The following is a 21,608-nucleotide window of genomic DNA, read 5'->3' as shown; positions in this document are numbered from 1 at the left end:
GATCATTGTAATATCAAGCCCAGATGTGAAATGTTCAGCTTTCCCTCTTTGGCTGTGGCCAGCAAATACACTCTGCCGGCATCAGATCCAGGTTAGGATGCAACAGTCTCTAGTTGCTTTTTCCTATAATTTTCATTTTCTTCTCCAGTAAGACCACCTGCTTAGCGCGGGAATGGCAGCCTCTCTCACGCAGATCTGTCACTGCAAGGAAGATTATCTGACCAGGCCTTAGGCCAATTAAGAGAGAATTTTTTCCTGAAATAGGTTTTTTATTTGTGTTCCCTTTAAATTAAGTTTCCCTTCTATCTTTTGAACGGTGTCAGCCACAGCAATTGTGCATGTTATATTCAAATAACCACGCAGTCGCCTTTTGCCTGTATCTCAGACTCCTTGCTTTTTCATCCTTGTCCTGCATGAATGTGTTCCCATCCTCCTCTTTTTCCAGTAGTCAGTAGGTTGTGTATAAAATTCATGTATTAATGTCTGGTTTTCAGAACCATTGAATTTACAGCACAATGTAAAGAAAACGAGTCACAGCTCCAGGAGAAGGATTCCCCATTGAACAGCAAGGGCAAGCACACAAATTGGCTGGTACTGAAAACAAGTAGCAAGTTGAAACAGATGACTAGAAAGTCAGGGGGATCATTTTTGCCTTGAATAGGAAGAAAAAAAAAAAAAAAGCATGTGTACTGCGGCATCTGCCTAGTATGTTTTCACACACAGAGCCTCAGATGAGAAGAAACAACAAAAGGGAGGACCATGCATTGGAATCAGTGAAACGTAAAACCAGAAGGAAGTTATACAGGAGGTGCTTCGTAGGCCACAAATGTAGGAACCAGGAAAACAAAAATGACAAGGCTTTTATTACAGCATTTAGGAGACACACAGGTACCTCTAGTACAGCATTTAGGAGACACACAGATACCTCTAAAACAATGTTGTCATGCCCGTTGTCTTAAGGCACTCTGAATGCAGAAAACAGCATTTGGAGTTCAGGATCTGAAGCAACACAAGGATGGTTCACACTGCTGAGGACTGACACCCAGGCTCCAGCGGGATGCATTACTCCCATCCCTTATCAGCTTTGCGATACTTGATTTACTTGTAGTTGGAGGCAACTTTAGGTCTGCCTTGTTCCCCAATAGTGCAATGGGAATGAAGCTACAGGCAAGGATCTGGCCAGTATTTCTGGAGCTTAAACAAAACATATGAGAACTACAGCAATTTGTGGATGGGGAACTGACTAAAAGCAATCTGGAGATGACTACAGATTATTTTAACATAAAATATCACAGACCAATGAGAATATTTTGCATTAAGAATAAGGCTAATGAAACAAAGCTAACAGTGACAAAAGTTATGATTTGAACAATGTTCATTCAGTCAAGCAAAAAATGAGCAATTTCAGGGACAGAAATACATGCACCCACTCCTGTCACTTGAAATAGCACATTACCACAGCAGCTAATGTCCAAAACTTATTACCACTTACTTCTATTATTATTCTTAAATCATAGTCCCTCTCCCTGTGTTCTGTTTTGAACTGGATTATTACAATTGCTGCCTCAGCACTTTTTCACTTCTCCTTCAAATCCCAGATTATCATGTATGTTGTTGACTAGACAAAAGACACGCCTGCTTTAGTAAAAATTATTCAAATTCCCTCTCCATACCCATAACCAAGTAGATCTTCTGCTCCAAACACAAGAAACACCATTATTTTTGTGATGCTTGTGGTGTTTTAAAGACATCTATGCACTAGAAACTAAACTGAGACCTCTAACATATTTCATGCAAGCCCTCCAACAGCTGTCAAATGGTAGCGACTTTTACAGACTGGAGAAGATTAGCTTTTGTCTTTTTAATATATTATCAGATTCTCAGCTGAAATAAGGTACTGAAAACAGCCAATTTCTCCACAATTTCTTTCTTTTTCTCATGGTTGAAATCATCTGTACTTTTCAATACACTTGAAACACTAAATAAGAATTCACCTTAGAACTTATTGAATGTCTTTTCAAAATATCCTGACCATAAACCACATGTGTAATTCTTATTATTATTATTAATGTAAAGTACCTGTATGAAGGAAGGGAGACTATACATCTCGAGACCAAGTATTGCACTGCTTCATGAAAGTGAAAAGGAAGCTATTGCCATTCATACCAAGCAACTGAAGTATGAGCATTTCTTTTCCATCATACCAACACTAAATTAAAACATGCTTCAGAGCTGCTGGTTTTCATGCGAGCACTACGCCTGTTCAGTTCATGAGGTTTTAATAGTTGGCATGACGAAAACTGAGCTCTGAAAGGTCCTCTTAGACATAATGGAGTTATTCTATTAAGCTTCATGACTGAAATATATTCAATGCCAATTTAAGAAAAGATAATTCATAAATATAAATGGGTATTTTCAATTTTATTTTTTTAAATACACAGTAATTCCTCTGTCCTACCTCAGAGGCAGTTCTTCTGGGAAAGAAAAAGAAATAAATGTGGAACATATAAAAGTAGTGTAAGTCATCTTCACTATAGAGAATATTAACTAAGTCTTACTGCAGATTAGTAAAACACTTAAACCCCACCTGATGAAGTGCGTAACTGGAAACAAAGACAAGACAGATACTATGCTACACAACAGAAACTAAAAACTCTTGTAAGGGATAAACAATGAGGTCAAGATTGTAATTAACTGAAATACATTGCAAGGCTAGCTTAACAAATCTTTGTAAATTTATGTTTATAAAACATCTTCATGGTTCTGATGAAAGCACAATAATGACTTGATGGGCAAGTTAATAATCAGCATTCATTGGCCCTTATGTGGGTCCTTAGAAAACTACGTTTTCTATTTGCAAAGCTGCAGCTGTACTGAAACCTCATTCCTCCTTAGCACATGCATTTCTCTTCTGAGTATATAGACAGTATTATTGTGTAAACTTATTTAAGAGGTCAAATCCATTCCTCTGGAGCTGTATAAGCTTTAAAAATACTAGACAAAATTTCTACTTTGAAATATCTGAATTCCCAGGCAAAGCCATTTTGCAATAGCTTGCATTATTATTAACTTTAAAAAAAACCTGCAAATGCTAGCATCAGAATAAACATCATGAAACTCTCAGCCTGCCATTTCATATAATAAATCTGGGCATGTGCATTTTCTCTGCCTACTGGACTTCTGTCCTGAAAACTCCCCACTACTTTCACCAATGCAGCAGCTCAGACCTGTTTATGGGGCTGTCCACAGCAGCCCTAGAGCTCTCACCGTAAATATGGTCTACGTGCCACTGGGAACATCAATCACCCAGTGGATCTTCAGCTGTATTACATAGAATTTCTCAAATGATAGCAAAGTTGGGAAGTTTGCCATACACTGATTAATTAGGAAAACGAAACCAGAATATCTGTGGCTAAAACTATTTGGGGACTTCTCATGCCCCCAGCTCTCCCCTAGAACTCAGTGCTCCCATTCCCTCCCTGGCTGCAGAAATAGGCACTTCTCAGAGTAACTAAGAATGCCCTGGCAATGTCACTCCTCAGACACCCCAGCTTTCCTACAAGCAGCCACAGCTGCATGCATGATGTAGTGCAGACTATAAACCCAAACGAGCAGATCCAGATTAATTTCTTCTGAAGAGATCATTAGTCTTGCTAAGCTGCAGGGAGAACAGCAAAGGGGAACCTCCTGTCTCCAAACTCTCTCTTTCCCCAAAGGAAAAGGCAGATCCTCCCTCCTTTATCCAGAGGTTTAAAAAAAAAAAAAGCCTGCTCACACCTGTGAAACAAAACAAAGACAAATGGAAGACTATCACAGATCTTATTACCTTGTAAATCAGCATCAACTACAGTTATTTGACCTCATATTCTCTAAATTACATATTTAATTATCTGTAGTTTAAAAATTGGGCAGGAAGATGAGCCCCCTTCATCTTTTATTTCTTTGCCTCATTCACATCCTTATGCCAGAAGCCATCACAACATATGCTATACCACAAAGTAGCAAAAATGTGTTATTTTCACCACTCGCAATGGCAAAGATTTTCTGAAACAGGAGCGTTTGCATACATTTGGCCTTCAAAGTCTGAGGTCTTCTGGAAGGAAACCACTGCACTTTAACACACTGAACATGAATTTTCAGTGGACTTACCCAAACAGAATGCTCTCTCTCTCTCTTTGTCTGGAATAAAATATACTTAATTTTTAATTGTAAAAGTAAATAACATAAGTAAGAACATTCTGAGAGTTAAGTATAAATGACAAAAACATATGTTACACTAGTGTTTATACAAAAGCATAGATCACATTTCTCTAAACACTCTGGTTATTTTCTTTCTAAACACTGATACAGTCCTGTGAATGGGAATGATGTTTCCTGTGAATGAAATGACACCAAATCATCCTACATAGCTGGTTGGACTGTAGCACTCTGAGGACCAATATGTCTTGCAAATGCTACACAGCCCACTGAGTATGAGACCAAGAAGACCTGGGCTCTGCTTTCAGCCCTGTCCCTGCCTAATGAGCAGCTACAGCAGCTTTTCATACGAAAGTCCAACCTTTTTGTGCCCCATTTCCACATCTGCAGAATAGGAATAATAGCATTTTTCTATACAAAGCACTTTATGATCAACAGGTGAAAACACGCACACAGCTAATACAAGCTTATTTTCTCCAACGTGTCAAGCTTTCTCCGCACAACCTCATTTGTATTACTCATGCCTGAAGGATGAAAGCGAAAGATACTTTAGCATCGCAGTGCTAAAATTGTTGTTCTTTGCTATTCCCTGCTGCTGCTGTAGCATATTTTGTTGACAGACTCCAGTACGGCTGGTGTTAAACAAACAGGAATGGTACCTACATCTGCTCGGAGAAGGGTTGCCTAGCAACTGCAATCAAAGGGTGTTTTACCCTCAACCAATCTACTGTAAATTAATATAAATCCCTCTACAATATTCTAACACCTTATGTTTTAGTAGCTATATAAATGCTTGATTATTATTATTTTTATTATTATTTCGTAGCTAATGTGTTTCATTTCGTGATCTGCTTCAGTCAAAAAATGGAGCAGCCAGAAAAGGTCAGATTATGAAGCACAAAAAGGTTCAGAGACTTGTTTGATGTAGAAATATTCTTTGACAGCTCATTGCGTTTATTTACTATACCCTTTTCTTCTGCCATTTTAGAATCTATTTCAGCTGCCCCATGGGAGCCTGAAGCCATTAGCCTGAATTATCATTCTGAATGCAAATTTCACAAGGTAATATCAAATTGTGAAGGTTTGATTCCTGTAGTTACTGAGATGCTTTTCCTTTAGAGGGGTTACAGGTCTGTTATTTGTTTGCGTATTAACAGCAACGATTCTCAGTATGCCTGACTTTACAGTGTTCATTTATCAAACGTGTAATAGCTGAATAACAGAAGACGCACTGCAGAGTGCATGTCAACACACAAAAATGAAATTAGTATCTGAGATATTAAACAGTCTACGCAAGCGAGGCAACAAATCAATCAAACGTGGAGTAAAGAAAGCTGGTAGAGCCTGTTCATTAAGTTTTAGCAAGTTTCATTTCCAACCATATTGAAACAGGAGCAGAATTTTGATTTAAAAGACTTTTACTGAAGATCCTGAACCAAAAAGGCTGGAACTTATTGGTGAACATTAAAAGTCCCATACTTTCCTCATCACAAAAACAACCACATTTGGTAGCAGGAAGGATCAAACAGGTTGGTAAAACCCAGATGTGCCTATATACTTTCTTTCTTCCTCAATGTCCAGACATACTTTTACCAGGTCTGCACCTGAGCCTGAAAATGCCCTGGTCTACAGCCAGCCCCCAAAACAGCATTTCCTCCATTTGATGCAGCTGCCCTTGGCTCTCCATCTTTCACACCACACATACTATCTGTGTGTATTTACATGGTACGCAATTTTTTAACTTCCTCCATTTACCACCTCCCCCACAACCTTCCATGTATTAATTCTTAAAGGAAAAAAGGCTTTGCTATCTGCTAGACTCAGGTGTTTCACTGGATAGCAGCTAGTGGATCAAGATGTTAAACACATGGTGATGGAATAACAAAACCTACCATGAAGAAGTAACAGATAGAAGAATATACTTGGACTTAAACAAAAGCTTACACATTTTGTTATTTCCTGGCTCTGCCTGGACCAGTATGGGAGACTGATGTTTGTTTTGTCCATAGCAATAAAAAGGTGAGGAAGTTGAAGTGCTTTGCTTAGCAGAACCCTCCAGACCTCCCCTCCTCTCCACATGTCAGTGCCCTGTGCTCCATGCAGTCCAAGATCAAATGCAACTCTAGCAAAAGCAGCTCCTGGATTTTTCTGCTGTGCTTGTCTCTGCTTAAAGGGTGAACTTCAATGTAAACAGGATTTTATCCCAGGTCAGGATTTCACACAAAACCAACAACACTGTAGGATGCAAGAGGGACTTTTGATTCTTCTAGAAACTACTGTAGGCTTGAGCCATGCAGTGACTTCAGTTTAGCACTGTCTGTGCTTACACCAGTTTTCATCCTCTTAAAATATGCACTATATTTATGTAGCTCTCTCAGCAGAAGAACTGGGGTATATTCTATGAGAATAACAGCTAATAGACATGGCCATAATTAAGAACTACAGATCACAGAAGTCTGACGTACAATTGTTTAGTAATTGCACAACTCTCTTGAAAATTTATTTTGAAATAATACCTGAATTATTTAGAGCTGGGGGCTGGCTTGTTTGTTTAAAGAGGCACATTAAATTACTGTATTTTCAATCCAGGAAAAGTATCTGTGGTAATTGCTGACAAAACTCAGCTTGAGAATACATTGCTTCACAGTTGCCTTTTCCAGTCTGGAGAGTCCCAAGATGGTAATTCTCTAGAATAGAAACTGCTCCATAATTTCAACCCTTCTTCTAGGTACCTAATTCAGATCTACCACACCTTTATGAATGGAGAGGGAAGAATGGTCCAAATGTGAGAGCACCACTGACCGATAAACTGGCACTGATATTCCATGCTGTTTTCCATTTCTTTTCCAATAATTTCTACTTCTCTTTTTGAGGTTTTGATATTTTTCCCCCCCTTGTGCATCATTTAAGATTCTATACACTGAATTTGGTCCACAATTAATCACCACAGTATGCAAGCTCTTTCCTGTATCATTTATGAATATGTTGTGCTGCATGCACCCATAGTGGACTTCACTGATGCCCTCTCTCCTTCGACTGAACTGACTAATCCACCTTTGCTTTTCATCTCTCAACCAATGGATTATTCTCTTACTTCATGAGAATCTAATTTCTTTGAAAGCCTTTAATGAGAGACTCCTCTTGTCCAAACACTTGCTGAGACCATTAGGGAATTCCACTGATTTCTGAAGCACAACTTCTCTTTACAAATGCTGTGTTGGCTCTTCTTCCATATGGCTTATAAATTCCCGTAAATTATGGGTCACATGCCCATAAATTTCACTCTTTACTACAGTTCCTATCCACTTCCTCTGAAATAGTGGTTTGTGATTTACCTTGGAACTATTTTTTTAATTTTGTTATTTTTTTAACTAGCATGCCATTAACCTCTTGAAGTCACAAAGTAACGAAGTGTTTTTAAACAAGTGGCTGCACACTAAACGGTTTGGCTATTTCTTCTTGTTCCTAGTAATGAAGTCCTGCTAATTTTGCCTGTTGGATCCACACCACTGTCTACCAGCTGTTCAAATTGAAGCAGGTCTTTCCTGTAAATGAGAATGAGTTGGAGCTTATGCCTTCTAGCATGTTTTTCAAAATGCTAAAGAAAATTTTGCACAGAACAGCACCAGTGCAGCTAAATTTATCATATTTATGTAGTTCTTCTACAAAGACATATGCATAAACATGAGAGTCATAATAGCTCAGAATGGGTGGATAGTCTTCTACTGAAATAAAAACTAATGACAAAATAATTATGGCAAAGACATAAGGTAGTACTAATATCTTGTAAAGATGCTTTTTGTTCTTTGATCTACCATAGAAGACTAGTAGAAACACTTCCACAACACACAAACCAGATGAAACAGAATTCTACAAGTTATTCATCCCCCCAAAAAAGTTAGCAAATATTTACTTGTTTCTGTAGTCAGCCCTACCAGACTTTGTTTTCTCCCCTGAAGCAGGACCGTGACTTGGAGTAAGTCCCTTGGGGGCACAAGGAAGGAGAGAGCAGGTTCTGAGGCTTCACCCTGTGAGCAGACTGGTAAGGACAGATAGATGCTGGCTTTTACTCCTCCAAAATAGTCAGCCATCACAGCTGGGATGGTCAGAGAGGGATCATAATGTGAGACTGGTATAGGTCAAGGGCAAACTACTACACACGGGCACAGCAAGAGAAAATGTGACAAAGTCGTACCTCGATGTGTGCCTTGGTGGCAACACAGCTTTCTGAAGGCTTTTACTGGTCTAGTGACACTTTGTAGCTGTATGGACTCAGAGCTGTGCTCAGAAATGAAATCTAGCCCTTCCCTTTGCAAGAAATATGTTCGGAGACCTAAGTCTGTTTAATCAGTACTAATTTGTTCAAGAAGCTGACAGGTGAATTTCCTCTTCAATCTACATTATATTGCATGTCACTTTTGCTGGTTTCTGGGGAAAACAGGAAAAAAAAAGCAGCCCTATTTAAAAAGAAAAAAACAATTAATGATGAGATTGACATGAAAGTAAGCTGTTTCTCATCTGTAATTGCTTCCCTCTGGGCTTGACAATGTTTACAAATGAAAGTTTTTTCTTCATATATGACTTGACCTATCATGAATTATAGCTGCTGCTACCAATTCCACTCCTCCCTGCACACAGAAAAAAAGGCTTGCTATCTCAATTTTGTACTGTAATTAAATATTTTCTGATGGCATATTATTTATTCTTCCTCACCTGCAGCTCTCCCGACATTTATACATCTCCAAATATTAGCACGCAATTAATAAACTGTTATTAACAATATTAATATCATAAGAGCTTGTTTGATGTGAGAGAGACATGGGACTGAACTGCCTGACTGTCAGGAACAGATTTTTTTTTTTTTTAATTTGTACATTATCTAGCACCTTGCAGTCTGTCCACAATCAAGGCTCTTAAGCAGTCCAGGAGGAAATATGAAAAAAAGGAATGATGAGTCAAATTTATCACTAATCTCATTTGACCACTATGAAACTACCAAAGACTGAAGCAAAGTATTAGCAAAATAATAGGTATAGTTTTCTTATTTTACATTTTTATTAATGTTTTGCTCTTAAAAAAAAAAATTCAAAATAAGTACAGTTTTCTACCCAAACCAACTTCAAAGGTAAGTAGGACCTGTTGCACTAGAAGGAAAGCCAAGATCAAACAAAACAGGAACTCCATACTTCAGACATTCAAATCTTAATTGTACAATTCTTTCAAAACCTCAAGGTTTTTTTCTTACTCCTCTTCTCTATATATCATGTACCCTGATTCTAGCACAATATAATTCAGCACGGCCCCTGGAAATCATGGTGTGTTGGTACCAACTGAGAATTTGGCCAAGGAGCTAAAAAGAAGTATTCACTCACAGACACAACTCAGTGTGCTTCAGAGTTGCTCTGTAAAAACCCCTTAACTGCAATCCTAACTTGCCACACTCTTCTGCTTGACAGCTTTATGACAGTCAGCTCTTCATTTCGTACCTTGCTGTATCTCACATGATCTCCTGCATGAGCTGGGCCACAGTTAGCACCCCCATCTCCCTCCTCTGCTGTCACAAACAGCAATGGGGGCAAGGGGGGCTGCCTGTCCCTTCTCCAGCTCGGAGGCCAAGGATCAGACGACCCCTCTAGCATTTCTCAGTCAGGAAGGGCACCAGAGCTCAGAGCCCCAGGGGAACGCTCAGCGGGGTGTGACAAATGCGGAGGGAATGGGTAAGGAGCAGACCCCAACAGGCACAGGAACAGGGAAAGCAGACACAACTGAGAGGGGAACCACTTCGTTTAGTGTTTTGCTTAAATAACATTGACGAGTAAAAGGATCTGCTAAAAGGGATTTGGGAGCGACTGGGATTTCCTTTTACCTTTTTACAGAGAAGAAGACTGTGATGTCCCCCCTGTGATCACCCTGTGTTGCGTGGGTGCTTGTGGCTCTGGGGCAGTGGGGGCAGCACGGGAGGGCAGCAGGAGCACCCAGTCCCGGGTACGTCTCGGCAGGGACAGACCAAGCCACACACAAAGCTTTGCGATGGCTTCAGGTACGCACGGGGGGACACGCCAGCAACTGTTCTTTAATACCCCATGGGGTTGAAATGCATCTGAAAGCCAGGATCTGCAAAACACCTTATTTCTCACTTAATGTTAATTTAAACCTAATCTCTTTGGTTTTAGGGGCTTGATCCAGGCCCTCTGATACACGCTGGGCTATAAATATCTTGAAAATAACAAATTTTGCAAAGGCAATGTTATAGGCATCCCATAGCAGAGTAAATTTCATCAACTTCAGTTAAAATATATAAATGAAAATATGCATTTTGTGTCCAACATTTAAACTAATGTAGTTCATGTAGCGTCATGTAGTTAAGATACTAATTAGTGTTCCTGACAAATGGTGAATTTTCAGCAATTTAAAGTACTGAAAATATTTTCATTTATTCTCTACTCTTACTACTCTCTTTTTCAGAAATAAAACTACATTTATGTCTATTTTTTTCCCCTCAACAGAAGAAATTAACAGCATCAGGAAAATGGGATTTTACAATGAGTTACTATTTATCACACTAAACCACTAAGACTTCTTGCTCAGCTGGAACCATGCACATTCCCAGATGGTGTATTGGATTATAATTTCACAAAATGAGTTTACTCTCTCAACAGTTTCTCTTGCAATTTCCTCTGAAAAGTCATCTGAATACTTCCACAGTCTCTGTTCCTACTCCCTGTGGAGTCTCCCATATCTTTCCTATACGGCATCATTTTATTTTGCTATCATGTAATAATTATATGTAGGAATTATGCTACTGAGCTACTTCTACAGGATTTTTATTTTTTATTATTTCATTACAATATTTATATTAAGCTCTTTACCATGTTTTTTTTTAATCCAATACCTTTCACATAGTTCATTTTCCCTGTACCTGATCTCTTTAATAATCAAACTATGACCTGTCATGTTTTTTCATGGTCCTTTCTGAAGGACAATAAAAAGTAAAAATTTTTCTATATTTACATCTAGGTGATCCAAGATTTAGTCAATATGAGCAAAATATTTTATCTCAGGTTAATCAACACCTATAAATACACCAGCTGTGAACGAGACAAAAGCCTTCCCCTCCAGGAGGGCTGCACAAAGCCTAGAAAGACAACTGCATTTCTGCAACTCCGTGACCTGCAGTACAAGGTCAGGTGCCAGCCCTCGACTGGTTGGATTCTGGTGCTGAGTGCCAGCCCTGAGCTGCAGCTTCTCCTGCTGCAGAGATGGGAGATGGTAGCAGACACACTTTGCTTTCACTGCAGTACATGCTGCCCACAGCCATTCGGTGTGCCGGTGGCCGGGGGCTGAGGAGGAGGGTTGGCCAAGCATCTGTCCCTGGAGCAGATGCTCTCACCTGAGACTGACTCATCTAGATAGAAATGGGGCGTTAAAGTAGTTTGTCACTCGGTGGCCCGCTCACTGGCCTGGCACCTGAGGCCAACACCTCTAGGTTAGGCAGAGCAACAGCGATGACTGGAACGTGGCAGCAGGGCATGCACCCTCCTATCCAAGGTGCTCCTCAGCATCTTAGGAGGAAGATAACCTGCCCTCCTGGGCACGGACGGTGTCCCAGGACACTGTTGAGTTTGAGGAACAGCACTGTGCTTAGAAAGGGGGCTTTTTCCCTAGCCATTCCATAGTATCTTGTGTTTACCTTTTAACTGCACCAGAAAGGTGTTCTGGAAACCTGTGCAAAGCTTGTGCATCGCCAGCGGTGCTGCCTGGCAGAGGCACAGGAGAAGCAAACACAGGCGACCGAAGCACCCCACCCTGAGGAACGTGCAGAAATTGGACAGTGAAGCACCATTTCTGAAGCTGGAGGAGAGGCCTGGTTCAGGCAATATTCCAGAGGAAGCCAGGGGAGAAACGGTGTTGCAGCCTCCCGGGGCACAGGGGAGCCCCGCCAGCGGAGGGCTGGGCACACGGCCACGACGGAGCAGCACCCTGCGGCCGAACCATGCGGTGCCAGAGCACCGCAGCACCGGCAATGCTTCTGGAACGCAGTGACAGTGAGAGGCCAGAGTTGGTTCATGTTTACCCCCAATCACACGAGAAACCTGGCACCAACCGGATTCATTAAATATGAGGGAGAGGGGCACCCCATTAACCTTTCTGAACAGAGATTTCTCCTCAGAGGGATCACCCACAGGAGTCCCCATCTGAAGCTTACAAGGCAGAGAGAAATATGCTGACATGTACTATTTTAGAGATGAAACGGAACATTACTTTCCTCACCTTACATGGACGCAAGATAAATATATCAGAAAAAAAAAACAGTTTTATAACTGAATTAGCAGGTTACATTGTTCAGAGCATAACACAATGTTACAAGAGGGCTTTATTGGCTTTAGGGCTTGTCAGTGGCATTATATAATCCAACATCCAAGGACTTACATTATCCTTTGTTTTAAAACAAAGGCTTCTCGCTCATTTATTGATTTTGTTTGTACAAGTGGAAGGAAGCTCGTGGGTACTCTTTGGTGGTGGGACATTACAGCTCTAATTAAGTCATCATCTCCCGGTAAATTGGATTGTGGCTTGTTTTGTTAAAACCTGATACTTTTTGCACATTTAAGAAGTTTAAAAATGGCATTTTTTACTTCTTACATATGTTCAACATATCTCAAATTACAGCTGATCCAGTTAACACCATTAACACAGCAGTTACAGTGTTGCGGGGACACCTTTGCTACTGTAGACCTCTTAAAATAACCCATTTTTGTAATTTACATAGATGGTGAAACAAACCACAATTTCTGAGAAGCATCACTCTTGTTCCCAAGAGATAAGTAATGAAGCAAACACAGCCATATACTCTCAAAATAATTCTGCTAAGTGAATGCAAGCAAATTTGATATCAAGCTAAGCCTCTCATGTGGTTATAATCACTGTGAGGATGCCTACTGCTTCTGGCCACATAGGGAATGCCTAAGTTGCTCAGTCAAACATCATTACCAGTTAATGACAGAACAAGTCATACTTACAAGTTTGCTTGGCTTTACTGTCAAACTTGTGCAACGCTGCGCGTGGGTGGTTTAGTATGCACTACATATTAGAGGATAAGAAAAAAAAAAATTAAGAATCTACAATCTCATCAAAAGTGAGCCAGTAACAAATAATTACTGTTCCACTGTAGCCTCTATTGTCCACACCATACCTTCCTGTGCATGGAAATGAGAAAATAAGGTATCAATATTTAAATTAATACACTATATACATATTCACTCTTTGCTGCCCTTGCAAAATCCTGCACACAGCCAAGCTATTTAAGTTGTCATTGGAATTGACACACTGATCAAAGCACCTGGAATGCAATGATGTTTTGAGGAGGAACTGTGCTTTCTCTTTCTTTCTGCCTTACCAGAACTCTGGTGACTCATCTGTAAGACATATTTATGCGTTTCTCTGTCATTTACTCTTTTCAACATTTTCTCTATTTACTTAATGCAACAGGTTAACCTTCATAAAAAGTCTAATGAAGAAAAACATAAAGAGCTGGTTGAAATTCAGAGATTTGATGTTTAGTAAAAATATGTAAATTTACAAATCAGTAAAGAGATAAAGCTAGTTTGTAGTTAATAAGTGGAGTTCTTTGGGATTTTTGTTCTTCATTTCATGTGTCCTAGATGACAGATTTTACTAGCAACGGTTCAACCCATGATGGCTGCATATTGGAACTAGTACATATATACATTTATCCACCTATATATATACATGAGATACATATATATGCCCATACATGCACACACATATATGCACACATTTTGTATATATACACAAATATCTGTATACTTACATATACATATATATGCACACCCCTTCAGAGACCCAAATGTACTAGAGAATTTAATCAAAGCACAAGAGGAGACAGGATATATACAGATGCGTAGATCTGAAGATCAGTCACTGACCTGGCAAGTAACTTCTTTTTCTTTGGCTGTTTGCGAACTTATGCTCTCCTTGGACGCAAGTCATATGTGGGACTATATCACAAACATACACAAAGTGTGTTCGTTCACAAATTACAGACGTTTCATATCTAAGCATTTCTGGAACAGGACTGAATCCAAAACATTAATACAACAGGCAAGTTCATTGGAGAGGCAATTTAACAGACTAGAAGATATTGTTCCTAAGAATCACAGAATCAACCAGGTTGGAAGAGACCTCTGGGATCATCGAGTCCAACCGTTGCCTTGACACCACCATGTCAACTAGACCATGGCACTAAGTGCCATGTCCAGTCTTTTCTTAAACACATCCAGAGATGGTGACTCCACCACCTCCCTGGGCAGCCCATTCCAATGTCTAGTGACCCTTTCTGTAAAGAAATTCTTCCTAATGTCCAACCTGAACCTCCCCTGGCGAAGCTTGAGGCTGCGTCCTCTTGTCCTATCGCTAGTTGCCCAGGAGAAGAGGCTGACTCCCACTGATGATACTTTCCCAAATTATCTTGCATTATTTTCTAAATGGACAAAACAATATCGCTTGTGCTCCCACTGAATTTCCCATTAAGACCCAGAGGTGAGAAGGGTAAACATTCAGGCTGTGGTTATACAGTCATCTCAGACAGAGATATGACTTTATCCCAGCAGTTCAAGTCCCACCCTTTCATTTTAGAGATGTATCACAGAGCTGATGGGGAAAACATATTTTTCAAACACAGTGGAAACAAGAATAAGCAATTTTGACATAGCTGGAATTTCAGGTGCAGCCAAAGGTCTTTCAGCCACCTGAAAATACTCCATGACCTGGAGCTGGGAAATATATCTGGGCTTCAAAGACCATAACATAAAGGCCTGCTCTGCTTGATTCAGTTGTGGGACTTCAGGCCATATCTTCCAAATAATGATGTTTCTGCTGTAACAAGTGGGTTATTAGCTATTCTGTAATAGGGAGAGGTCTTTCTCCTCATCTCTTTCTCACTGTATCTGGCTTCTCCCTCCAAAAGCCATCCAAGCTTTATGGGTTGAGAAAACTGCATGGCCGCACATTTAGTACCAACAAAGCCGCAGGCAGAGCAGTCAGAAGGGCTAACATAAGGGTCCTTCCAAAAACACAGCTCATACAAGCACTTTGTCATCCACTTCTGTGTAAAGTCAACCAGGATTGCTCACACGACTGCTGTGAGTTGTTTAGGCTAAGCCACCCAGGCACCGTGAAGCAAACGCGGAGAATCCGCACCCTAGACCCAGCCAGCGGTGGTGGGTGAGAGTGGCAGGCAGACAGGCAGGGACACACAGCCGGTCACACCTTTCCCTGCTGCTGTCTTTAACTATGCCAATTTCTCCAATGCTGGTCTTACCACAGCCCCTGAAAAAACATTAGGTTATAATGTGGGGGGAAAATACAATTAACGGTAAAGGAGTTTTGGTTTCTGTAAGATAGAAATTCCTGTCTTGTCTATCCACTTCACACACAGGTGGATGCCACACACAGCACTGACCACCTCACCAGAGACAAGTTATTTTTTTTCAGTTCACCCTGAACGGAGTAGAGCAAACAGGTAACATTCAGACATGCAGCTGCAGAAGAAACCTGTATCAGCATATTGACATTCATCAAAGTAATGAGTTAAGAGTTTAGAGAAAAAGCATTTTCTGGTATTATCTTCCCTTAATCACTGATCAGAAACAATAGTTGTTTATCCAAAAATTGACTCTCACACAACTTCGGCTGCCCACAGCCAGCAAGCACGTTTTTTCTCTCAAATACCTACATTTTCTTTCCCTTCCAGCATTCCTGCCACCGCCCCAGATTTTGCATTGCTCCCTATACAGTTCTTTCTGCTAGGAAACATTTGATGACATCTTCCTTTGATGTTCAGAGTTTTCTGTAAATTCTGCCTGGATTTTTTTTGGCTCTTGATTCTTGAATTCGCCATTTCCGTGAATCATGAATTCAGAGATGCATGAACAACCTTACTTCATAGACTGTGTATTATGTTACCTCTCACTTTTCTCTGTTATCTTTCATGTTGTCAAATCAGACTTCACATTACGTCACAGCTACTCTTTCTGAATGGTTAATTTTTCACTGAAAGTTACACAGATGGGCAATTATTTTAAGGCTTGAATACCTGCCAACAATTGTAGTGGCATAAACCTGATCCCCAAAGTCCACACAACCACAGAGAAGACCAAAAACAGAAGACAACACTGAATGTAAATTATACCAGTTTTTATGGATGGCAGAGTTAAAATGAAAATTTTTCACACTATTAAAAAAGCCTTCAATCACTACAAGTATATACTTCTGTATATATGAACATGCAAATTGCACTTTTTAAATCCCGCAAGAATAATTAGAGAGAACCAAACCAACTTAAAGAATAAAGGGGTTTTATTTATGTATTTTAAGATAAACATACTACTCATGGGAGGAGTAGGGTAACCGTCCTTCAAAGTCCTACATGTATTTATCTATAAAAATGAATAAAATATAAGCACTACTCTTGAAAAAGAAATGTCACCTAGAGAAGTGGGAAGTGGCTCACTTTTCGTGTCCTCTAGGTTGACAGCAGAATGGCCAGTGACCAATAATTCCTCTGTTAACTGTTACCCATACACTAAAACTGGGACAAGAAATATGGCGCATTTCACATAAGCTGCCAGAGAACTGTCCATGCACTGTGGCCACCTCCTGCTGCTGGCACACATTGATTCTGTGTCCTGCCACTGTTACTGCTGCTGTAAGGGCGCAACGTGGCCCCACCTACAGAACAGCCCGAGGCAGAACAGAGATCAAAAGTAGTCACCAAGTTTACATCTACATCCACCATGGACAAATATAACAACACACATACAAGAGCTTACCTAAGTATATGAAGTCGTACAGCACTGTCTCCATTTAGCCCACACCCAGGGCTAAACAATAACCAGTTGTTCTATCACCCAAGACCCCTCCCCAGCTGAGAAAGAGAATTGGGAAAAGGAGGGAGACTCGTGGGTTGAAATTTAAACAGATATAATAAATTAAGAAAACCAATATCAATACTAGTACAAAAATCACAAAGTTATACTCAGCCCACAGAGTGGTGGCAAGTCCCTCCAGGGATCACAATCATTGAGAACAGAGGAAAGGAGAAAGAAGAAAAGCAGAGCAGAGCAAAAAACAGCCCTCCTCCCCAGCAAACTTTCCCATTTATAGTGAACCTGACATTAATGTTATAGCACACACCTGTGGGCCAGCCTGGGTCAGCTGCCCTGGCTTTCACTGCTAACGGCCTTGATCACCACACCACAGCTGGCCACAAACTGAAACAAAATGTAACAGAAAAGTGATTCTATAAATTTCATCCCTGCAAAACCAGGACAAGCACCTAGCCAAGCATGGCACTGGTAGAATCATCTGCTGCCTTCCTCTCTCTCTCCCTAAAAGCCCCACAAAGTTTTTATCAATTTTCCAAAATTCTCAAACAAACCACCAGAGGCCCTGAAAAATGTACATCGAGAATTATGACTTATTGGTTTGCACAGGATGAAACAAAATGGTGATAATAAGGATAAAACAAGGCAGCAATCTAAATCAGGCTTTCAACAGAAAGCCTTGCCATAAAGTGGTCCATGCTTCAAGGTCCTCAGGGAGAAGTCTTTGATTTCCTGAAGAATCATTTACAGAGACACACGAACATTTGGTTCCAAATCCATAAATAATTAAAGAAGTTAATAATTAAATATATGAGCCGGTCTTGTCTGAAAAGAAAATTTAGAAACTGTTGCAAGCACTTCTTCAATGACATTGACTTTCTTAAGCATAGTACAGACTTCCTTCCTCTTTTTGTATTCCTTCTCCAAATAGAGCAATGCTAAGCAGTGAAAAATGGAGCATGCAGTGCTCCACAGCAGACCCAGAAAAGGCTGGGTGCTGAGCCGCAAATTTCTGGGGGACTGTTTATGTTACCAGGACTTTCATGCATACTCCAGTAGTCAATATCACCAAGTGTCATCTCCATAAAATACATACCAGTAGAATAAAAGGGAAAGAGAGTTCAGGCAAACTAAGTATTTCTGAACAGAACAAACCCTCCTATTATTTGAATCACATTAAATAAATAATTTTCCTGATTTTAAAATAATTTTATTTTATGTTTTCCACATACAATTCGCTTTCCTTTTCTCCACTTTTCTACAAATTTAGAGAATGCGTGGCCTTACCTACAGTCTCTCTCTCTGTTACACCTTTCCCTACAAAACCCAAATTCAGTCACAGACTTCTCAGTAATACATATGGGCTGCTCAGAACGAAGAGAAAAATTCTATGAAAAACTAAATTTTCATTCATTTAAAAGCTCCTTCTGTCATTTGGGTAAGAAAAAAAAAAGACCATAAGCAGTCATCTACTGTTCTACTTCATCATCAAGGAGGTCATGTTTGCAGAATGTCTACTACAGAATTTTGAGAAAATCCTGACACTGATTTCAGGCACATGAAATTGTGTGTTCATACATGGACATACAATCAGCCTTGAAGATCTGTAAAGATCCTTCTTGGCATGAGCGTCCTACTAACCAATTATGGTCCATAAGTAAAGAAGAAAGGAAGAAATTTCATTTCAATAAACTAATTAAAATAGATGCTGCTGCAGAATAGCTGACTTCATAAACCACACACAGTTCTGATTTCAGAGCATGCGATAATTAAAGATACGTTTGCTAGCTGCTGTGGACATTTCTTATTTCCGATAGGAGTGGAGTTAATTAACCTCTAGCTTTCCAAAAACATTAAGAAAGAGGAACAGCCTTCTAGACTGTGGTGATTTGGCTACATGCTAAAACTGGTTTATTAAAGCAGCTTATCTGTTTACCATCACATAAAGTACCAAAAGCACACTTGACACTTCACAGAGGAAAGACACCCTGTTCCTTTTGCTCACACCTACTTCACCCAAACGTAGTCCCCAGACTTGAGTGGACGTATTAATGGTGGTATCAGTCAGCCTGCAAAGGGAGGAAGACTATACATCTCGCAGAACCATGAGCTCTGTGATGAATTCACTCAACAGATAGGAAAGTGAACAGCAGCCAGTGTAGAGATAGGTGGCATGAGAAAAAGCAGTGTACTGTGGGGGAAATCAGGCATGTGATGAAGAACTACAAAAAATTCATCAGGAATTAATGGGAACTCTTCTACTGGCAGCCTGCTCCCATTCAAATCAATGCAGAAGGGCTCCCTGAGCAGATTGCTAACAGGATAACACCAGCCTCACATCTAGATGACTGCTAATTGCTACCTGGACTGAGAAAGATTCTCCATGATTTTAGTACTTGAAAGAGAACTGGATTAGCAACCTCTGTATAATTAGTTTCCCAACTAGAGAAAGGATTTCAGACATAGGATGTCTGAGAGGGAGGGAGAGAGGAGGGCTCACTTTTTTTTTTTTTTTGTTCATTTATTTGTTCTCTTTTCTCTCTGGTGACCTCCCCCTTATTTTCCTATGCTATAAGGGAGAAATTATCATTAACGGCATAATGCATGTAATTATTCATTAGCATTGCTTTTCTTGTATTAACCTATCCTACCTTCTTGACTTCCACAACTCTGTCAGATATACTCACTATATATAAACATATATGTATATAAATTGCCATGACAGCTTTCCTACAAATGAAAACTGCTACTACAGCTGACCGAAAAATTTCCATTAAAACAACTTTCTACTACAGTATGTCTTTGAAGACACTGTGCTTTTGCTAAATATTATTGACTAATTTAAAGTAACTTAAAGTGTTTTTCCTTAAATAAAAATATTTTATTTCACACGTCTGTTGTAAAACGTATTTTACTTTGCTCACTCACGAACGTTCCCAATATTCATTCATACCATCATCGATAGTAGAACCCCAGATAGACCAGAACAACAAGATACCACAATCACTTGACTGAGAATTTCAGTTGAGTATTTAGACTGTACAACAGCACCATGAACCGCTACTACTTTCATGACACTAAATAATATAAAAATTAAATAAATGTCAAAATTAATGTGGTTTTGAAGCAAAAGTTAGATTTTCTCAAGTTAAATCTTACATATTATTTTATCTCCAATTTCCAGTGGGTTTTGGAAATAGTTCAGTTTTGTAAACATGAAATCAATGCAAAGTGCCTTCTCCCTCTCCTCTCGTTATGCTGCTTCAGCTTCTCTCATTCACTGGAGTGGAATCCTCCACGGCTCCACCAGCAGCTTATCCCATCTCACAGACACCTTTCCACCCCTATAGAAAAACCAAAGCACTAGCTCTACAGCAACTGTTCTCTCTTGCTCAAGAAAAGGGCCTACACAAGAGAATTATCCTCTGCATCTATGTACAGATACACAAGGCAAGTGTGAAAGTAACTTCAGTCCTCACTTCTCAGGCTTCTTCAATACAACAGCAAAAATATTTTACCACATACTCTAAATGACTAACGCCACTCAACCATGAAAGTCCTCTTGGAGAATGCTGGAGAGGTAGGAATAAGGTTTGGGTAAACAGCTATTATCCTGTTTTATAGGTAACTGTTTATAAGCCTCTCTGGTCTACTGGACGTTTCAGTGTTTTTCAAACCTCAGAAATCTTCCAAGACTTCATTTCGTAATCCCTAAAGTATATTCCAGGAGCTGTTACACTTACTAGCATTGAAGAAAAAAGAAAAAAAAGGAAGGAGGAAAAAAAAAAAAGAGAGAGAAGAAAACAAAGATTCATAAAAAAGCAAAATAATAAGAAAAAAAACCTCATTTAATTCAGACAAATGTCAGTATTACATTGCCAAGTAGCCTGAAATTTCTGAAAGAATCGCAGGACAATGAAACCTGAATGACAAGGGGAAAAGCTGCTGCCCTACCAATATTTTGCTGTCCCCTATTTCACCTCCCTGGATGGCAAGAAGTCTTTAGCTACTGTGCCAAGATTTGAATGAAAAAAACATTTGCTGCCAAATCCCAGTGTCTGAAAAAACAAAGACTAAATTGCAGAACAGGGATCTAAATCTGTACTGATTGTCAACAGTCTTAGACACAGATAGCATATACTTCTAAGCTCTTTGGTCTGAGAAAGTTACTATTGTAGCATTTCTCCGTATGGAGAGTTTATGTGAGTTTCTGGTAAGCTTTGGCAAGTTTTTCCTGTGTAACATAAGCGGGCCCATCTATCACATAAGAGTTTTGAATTAATGATACAACAATGTTTTATAAAGGAGACAAAATTCATTTCATCTTCCGTCTTTCCTGGCAAAAATATCTCATCTTTTACCATTACTGCCTGAAGTTCTCACCAATGCATACTTATTTCTCCAGACCAGTTAAAAAAAAAAAAAAAAACAAAACAAACCACACAACAAAATCCCTGATTTTTTCTTTCTTTTTTTTTTTTGTCTCATAAGAACAGAAAGTTTCTA

At 39.7% G+C, this 21,608-nt stretch overlaps 1 protein-coding gene across 1 annotated transcript in view; it reads right to left on the bottom strand.

The window, feature by feature from the left end:
* SMYD3 (SET and MYND domain containing 3) overlaps positions 1-21,608 on the bottom strand; it is a 463,693-nt gene that overhangs the window by 277,415 nt on the left and 164,670 nt on the right. The window lies entirely within an intron of this gene.

Source organism: Nyctibius grandis, chromosome 1 (genome assembly GCF_013368605.1).
Source record: "Nyctibius grandis isolate bNycGra1 chromosome 1, bNycGra1.pri, whole genome shotgun sequence".
In the NCBI taxonomy this organism is placed as follows: Eukaryota; Metazoa; Chordata; class Aves; order Nyctibiiformes; family Nyctibiidae; genus Nyctibius; species Nyctibius grandis.
The sequence above is the reverse complement of the archived record's forward strand: the minus strand, read 5'-3'. Positions and strand labels throughout refer to the sequence as shown.